The sequence below is a fragment of the Macrotis lagotis genome, chromosome 7 (assembly GCF_037893015.1).
Source record: "Macrotis lagotis isolate mMagLag1 chromosome 7, bilby.v1.9.chrom.fasta, whole genome shotgun sequence".
NCBI classification, from domain to species: domain Eukaryota; kingdom Metazoa; phylum Chordata; class Mammalia; order Peramelemorphia; family Peramelidae; genus Macrotis; species Macrotis lagotis.
Window position 1 is genome coordinate 128,045,472 of NC_133664.1, and position 8,022 is coordinate 128,053,493.

Here is an 8,022-nt window from a genome sequence, read left to right on the forward strand (position 1 = left end):
CTTTAAAGTTGAATTTTGCTTTCCTGATTCAAATAGTTTCTTACAGTCAATAAGCAAGAAAAATCTGCTGAAAGTCATTCTTTAATTTATTGGCAGTGTCAGTTACTACATCATTTATTTCATGTTTTAATTTGTCACAATGAGTAAAATAACATTTTTGGTTGAGAAGGGTGATGAAAGGAATGATTATTTCTCTCTCTCATGATAATGACAATTATTAATTTATTAAATTTGGGAATACCCCAGATATTTTTCCCTGTTTTATTTCCTGTCCAAGGACAGAGATGTTGGAACATTGGATTACCAATCTTCTCATTCTGAGTAATGTTACGCTACCCAATTAGCTCAGATTTGGGTGGGGAATTTACAAGTTATCACTTCCATATGGGAGTGGGGAGGTTAGAAGCCTGGTGTCCCCCTCCCAGTTCTGGAAAATCTTCATAAAATTTTTGGCCTTTCCTTCATAGCAAAGAAGAAGTCTGAATTATTATGACTGATATATACTATAATTACATATATAATTATTATATATATGATAGACAATTTAATTACATATATTTTAGGCATTTCTGAGCTTCTTAACTTTTTCTGCATTGTAATTTCTTTGAAAATAGAGAAAAGGTATTTTCTGCCATCTGTAACTCACAATGTCTAACTTGGAGTTCTACATACAGTAAATGACCAGGAAATGATTGCTAGTCAATTAACTTTAACTTTCATTATGAGGCAAACTGTTGAGAAACTGCATGACAAATTCACATGAGCCTTGGGGAGATGAGAAAACCCTTTAGGCAAAGAGTTCCTCAGTCTGAGAGGTCACAGGTCTGGAAAGTATGACTCTATCTAATGATGATCCATTAGGGGAGCAAATGTGTGTGTGGTCTGATAGAAAGGGCTCTAGCTCTTGGATCAATCAATCAATTAAAAATTACTAGTTGTTCATTTATAATGTTCTAGGCTCTGTACTAAGTATTTAGGATATAAAGAAAAAAGTTAAATGGTGTTTCTTAAGGAGCTCACATTCTAACAGTGGAGCTAAAATGGATGTATACATTTATACATGCATGTGCATATATAACACATACAACATACATGTTTATATGTGACTGCATGTATCACATATACACATGTGTATATTCTTATACAAATACATATGCACACACAAAATATATATACAAACTTAATTTGGGAAAGGAAGGGCCTGACAGCTAAGGAAATCAGAAAAACTCCTCATAGAAAGTGATACTTAAACTGATTCTTTAAAGAAACCCCAAATTCCAAAAGGTAAAGATGAGGAGGGAATACATTTTAGGCAAGGTGGAGAGTCAGCATAAATATGCAGAGATGGGAGATGGAGCAGCATGGTCCTTGAATTAAAAATTAGAATTAAAACATGAACTGATGTGGCTTAGCTATAGATTCTCACAGTGAATAGGAGACAGAAACAGTCACAAAGATAGATAAGTCATGAATTGTAGCCTCCATTATAACAAAGAAACTCTACCTACTTCCTTATACAGATTTAATTAATTTACTCATGATTTTATCTATTTAAAAAGTACAGAAGAAGGGAGATGCTGCTTGGTTTCTTTGGAAAAGACTCCAAATCATTTGCACCTTAGTATTAAACAGTTCTATAGTTAACTACTATTGCCACCTAGGAGAACCAGTCTGTAATTATAGAAAGGGTTAGTGTTCTTGGAATGACTACTCATATACCAAAACAGATGAGAAATTGAATAACAAACAGAGCTTAGTTGATATATGTATGTATCCTTGAAAAGTGAGTTATGTATGTTTACTACCAATGGGTTATATATTATCAATAAATCAATAGGAATAGATCTAGTAATAACATGCATTTATAAAATGCTTTAATATAAGCAAAACTCTCAATATAAATTTTTGTATTTGATCCTCACAACAACACTTTGAGGTTGATATTATTATTATTATTATTATTATTATTATTATTATACCCTTTTTATAGATGAGACAACTAAGGCTAAGAAATTTGTCCAGGATCACAAAACTAGTACATGTGTGAAGCAGGATTTGAACTTAAGGTCTTTCTGATTCCCATGTTCAACATTCTGTCCACTGTGCCACTTACACTGCCTAAATTTAAGAACTGTTACTATTCCTAGGGCCTAGAATAACTTAGAGGCATATATTTTGAAATATATCTGTGGAATGTATTATTGACCTTACTAGTTCTATACCCTATCCTTCTCTTAAGGCAGTCTTAGGTGGCACTATTTTTTTTTTGCTACTATCACATTATTGACTTATTAAATGGAAATATATACATTTTCCCAGAATGCCCTTATATTTCAAGCTAGAAAAGTATTCTATTTGTGATTCTATAATTAACTAGCTATGGTGTCACTAAATAGCTCCTTGGTCATGAGTTTCTTCAAGTAAAAGGGCATAATAAAACCACTCTAATTATTACACAAGATAGTTGTGAGGTTAGAAAAATAATAGATCCAAGTGTTTCAAAAGTAATACATGAAAAAAATGTCAGCACAAAAATTATGGAATCTGAGAGTGGCAAGGGCCCAAACAAGGACATCATGCATGAATTCTGACCCCTACTCTATAAAGAAATCTCTACATATCAACAAGTATTTATTCAGTATTTATGTTCTTTTCAGGGAAAGGAAATCACAATTTTTGAAGAGTTTGAGCTGTTAAGGAAGCTTTATCTTATATTAAACCTAAATTTTCCTCTTTGCAATTCCTACTCATTATTTAAAGTTTTGCCCTTTGAAACCCAGTCAAACAAGTCAAGTCCCATGAACTAGCAAGTTTTCCCTGACTATTCATTTCTCCAAGTAAACCTCTCCAATTCCCTTGATTGAATTCTCATGGCATGAACTCAGTCAAGCACCTTCACTATTTTGGGTACTCTCCTATGAACACTTCCAGTTTACCTGTATCATTGCAAAAATATAGTACCCCATACTGGATAAAATGTTCCAGATATGGTCTGACCTAGTCCTATATATACTATCCTTCTCTTAAGGCAGTTTCAGATTGCATTAATTTTCTTTTACTACTATCACATTGTTGACTTATTAAGCATACCATCTCTTTTTCAGATCTTTTAAGTTGCATTTCTAACCATGCTTCCAAATTTTATTCAATTTACCATACTAGAACTAGCTGAAAGAAGTTTTCAGAGTACATAACTGACTCCATTTTGTCCTGTATTTGCTATTTTTCCTTTTTAATTTAGAATGTATATATGTATATGTTCATATGTGTATAAATTCAGAATACTGAATGTCTTCTTCAATACCTCCCATCACCCAGAACTATACAAGATTAAGTTTAAATAGATAAGCTAAAAAGGATACATTCTTTTCTTCATAACATTTTTGTTTTATTAAATGTCCTTTCCTTCTTATTTGCTTTACCTGATCTTAGCAAACTGTTTTGTATGAAACTATTCTTGCTTAGGGAGCTTTGGAAGAGAGAATACACATATATCATCTGTATCATCAGCAAAATTATGAGGAAAGCCTTTAAGGCTGCATTTTACTGTACTAATTCAAATGCTTTTTTATAGTCAGCAAAAAATAAACATAATAAGAGCTTTTTTTCTATCTATGAGCTAACTGGGTAGCTATAAGGATGCAGTCTTTTGTAGAATATTGTTAGTGGAAAGTATTTACTCAAGATACTTTTAATATCTATATACATGTGTCATCATGAAATTTTGAGATGTACATACATTTCCAACACCTGTTGATGGTCTGTATCATTCCCTTGTATAAAATGCAGTTTGCCTGTCCATAATTTTTTGTTTGTTAATTTGAGCAAGGATTAGTAAGATCCCTGAAAATTTCCTTAATAGTCTATTAAACAGACAAGTTTTAGACTTACTTAGACTCTTAAGACTAAATAATTTGGGATACAGAAAAGAAAAATGAAAAGAATCTTTTACCAAACCTAATTTAGTAACAGTTTCTCAGATGTCAAGTTTGGAGCCTGAGAGTCGAATCAACTCAACAGATCATTGTTTTTATGAAAATATGAAGGGAGAAAAATCTCTAAAATAAATGGGAAGCAAGCAGAGCACCTATAACTATAAGTCCAAATCAGTAATCCATATCTTCCTTTGGAAAGAAGGACAATATGTGAACCACAGAACACATGAAGTTCAAATTCAATGTCAACCCATTTGAAATTCAGGAAAAAAATGTTCCAGGAAAAAGACACTGAGGATCTTTGTGTTTATACCAGATGATTTACTTTTGAAGTATAGGTTCAACTTCTTTGAATGAATAGGGGTAGGAAAAGGAGTTTAAGCAGAACTGACTACAAGCCAAGAACTTGATAGAAAAGATTTCTGGTGAAGCCTGGAAAATGGAAAAGTAGTGCTGCTTTTGAAAAAAAAAAAACAGTAATGGGATCTTTGAGATTTCCCCTGGGCTAAAAGTAAGTATTGTACAGAACCCTTTGCTGGCATGTTGAATGCAGGAGTCTCATTGTAGATTGATAAGTAATTAAAATGAATTATTTTCTAAAAGGGAACACGATTGAAGGGATCATTAGCTATACTAGGTGAATGCTCTTTGTAATTTGTAATGAGTTGTTTCAGTTCAAGAACCTATTCCCTTAGAGATGAACAAATACAGGAGATTTTAGGTGACCTTTGAAGTCATGGTTAAGGGGAAGGATCTTGTAAATCTAAACCTTCTTCAAACCATAACTATATAATAAAGAGATGTTGTTAGCTATAAATGGGAAAATATTTTTCCCTAACATTTTGGAGATCTATTCATCTCAAGGAATGAGCATTCATCAAAGTTAGCATTAGTATGAGGGGAATTAGTCAAGGGGCAAGGGGTGGAGGTGGGGAAAGGACTTACAGTAAAGAAAACAGGGAACCTTGAAAAGAGCATTGCAGTTGCAAGGTCCTAAACAGAGAGTTTCTATGGGTACTAATGATATTTACTAGATAGAGCTGGATAGTGAATTATTAGAGTATGTAGAAAATCTGTCCCATAATCTTTTTTTATAAAAAGATGTAGAATTTTAATTCATATTTTTTAAAAATTAAAATAGATCATATTGATAGCTTTCATTTTGTCATCACCTAAATCAGTACATAAAACAAATCTAATGTTATTTGCTATATTCTCTGCCAATAGAACTTCTCTTCTGGTAAGGAATGGGAAGAAGTCTTATTTCTTATCTCTTCTTTAAGGCCAACCTTGTTCATTATAATTTCTCTATGCTGTTTTATTACTTTATCACAGTTGTTCTTTTCACTTGAATTATTGTAGTACTTGCATATATTATTTTCCTTTCTCTGCTTACTTCACTTTTCTCCAGGCAATTTAAGTGTTTCCAAGATTCTTAGTATTCATCACATTCATTATTTCCTATAGCACAGTAATAATATTCTATTACATTCATGTACTTACAATGTATCTTGCTATTCCATGGTTGTTTCCAGTCCTTTGTTACTACAAGTAGTTCTCCTATAAACATTCTTGGATATCTAGAGATTTTCTTTTTATTAAAAAAAGGCAATAAAATATCTGTGTCACAAAAGTATGAACATTTTTGTCATTTTATTTGCATAATTTCAAATTGCTTTCCAATGACTAGACTAATTCACAGTTCCATCAACAATACATCAATATGCCTATCTTTGTACAAACCCTCCAATATTATTATCAGTTTTTAATTTCTTTTGGATTTCTCTAAGTATTAATAGCTAGAAACATTATTTCACAAATTTGTTAAAAGTTTATAACTTTTTGTGAACTGTTTCTTGATATATACATTGACCACTTCCCTATTAGAGAATGACTTTTGTTCTTATCTATTTCTATTAGGGAATCTATATATCTCCCAGTCATATCCCTTCTTGTGGGTTCATTTTGATTGTGAAAGGGTTTTTCAATTTCATATAATCAAAGTTAGCTATTTCATATTGTAGTTGCCTCTACTTGTTCGGTTAGGAATCCATCCTCTTCCCAGAACTCTGAAAGGTATATCATCTGGTTCTATTCCAATTTTTATGCTATGATTTTTAATATTCAGATCACACTTCATTTTGAATTTATTGTGGAATATAGTATAAGAAATTGATCAATGCCTAATTTCTACCAGAATATTTCCTATTCTTGCCAAGTAAGGAGTTCTTTTCTATGTTATTTTCTTTGTTAGTTTGTGCTTGGGGGGGTATATCAGATATTGAATTATTGAGTTCAATTTTTTTTATTCTTTCTTCTCTAGTCTATTTCTTCTCTAGTCTACTTTTCTTTTTTTAGCTAGTGCCAAATAATTTTAATATTGCTCTTTTTGTAATGGGGTTTTAGGTCTGGAAATGCTATTTCCTCTTTTTTCCCCTATGTTTTTTCATTATTTTTTTGATATCCCAAATTTTGCTATTAATTTTTCTGTAAAGTAATCTGTTAATACTTTGTTATTGCACTAAATCTATTTTTATCCATCATTTGTTTTTCTATCACCTGATTTCCAAATTTCTTGATCCCTCTGTGGAGCACCATTCATTATGTTGAAACAAAAAGTTCAGCAAAGCCAACCAACATATTTATGGTATTTGACCAATAAACACAATATTCCACAATAGCAGTTTTGTAAAGTGGAGAAAAGGGTACATTTTCTCAACTCTCCTCCCAGGCCCATGCTTTGTCATTATAATTACACAACATTTTGTTTCATTTTTTTTCTTTCTAAGTATGTTCTTGTTGTAGTGATTGTATGTGTTACTCTCTTGGTTCTGCCTACTTTACTCTTCATCAATTCATATAAGTTATCCCATGATTCTCTAAATTTATATTTGTGGTTTTAAAGCAATATGCCATTTCATTCACTTACTATACTTTATTTAGACATTATCTGATACCTACTTTTTTCCTAGTTCTTTGTTACCATAAAAAGTGCTGCTATGAAGATTTGTGGGTGTATATATATGATATCTTTCTATATGTTTTAATCTCTTTGAGTTATTTGATTAGCAGTAGAATCTCTGGGGCAGTGTGGATAGTTTAGGTACTTTTTTTTTTAGGTTTTTGCAAGGCCAACGGGATTAAGTGGCTTGCCCAAGGCCACACAGCTAGGTAATTATTGAGTGTCTGAGACCAGATTTGAACCCAGGTACTCCGGACTCCAGGGCCGGTGCTTTATCTACTACGCCACCTAGCCACCCCGTTTAGTTACTTTTTTCAATGTAATTCCAAACTACTTTCCAAAAATATTTGAACCAATTAAAAGGTCCACCAATATTAATGTACTTCTATTTTTACAGTCCCTTCAACATTATTTTCACCTTTTTTTTTTAATCTTTGCCAATTTCATGGGTGTGAAGTAAAACTTCCCATTAGTTTTGATTTGTGATTAGTGATTTGGTGTAGTCTTCTCTAAGGTTATTAATAGCTTGCAAGCCTCCTTTGAAAACTGTTCATATTCTTTGACCACTAGTCCAACGCAGGATGCAAGTTTTACATTTAGTCAGCATCCATTTAGGGTATGTGGTATAAAATATTGTTCCACCTATTTTCTGCAGAATTATTTTTCAGTTTCTTATCAAATAGGTAATTATCCCTTTAATAGTTTACAGATTTAGATTATAAAGCATTGGTATCCTGGGTTTGATTATATCTGTTGCATATTTCTAGTTTGTTCTACATTTCTCTTTTTCATCCCATAAAAAATTGTTCTATTGACTACTATTTTATAAATACAGTTTAAGGGTAACTCCATGTTACTTTTTTTCCCTACCTTTTTCATTATTTCTCTTGAGAAACTAGATCTTTTTTGTTTTTCTCAATGAATTTTGTTTATATTTAATAATGTTTATTTTTGTTTGTTATCTTATTTCTATAGTTAGTCTTTCTCTGGTAAATAAAAATGGTAAGAATGACAGTAAGAATTCATGGCAATATATCAAAGGCAATAAAACCACATCATATGTGGAATAGATGTCATCCCAGAAATTTTGGCTTCAAAGTAGATATCTGTATTTTGAACATTGAA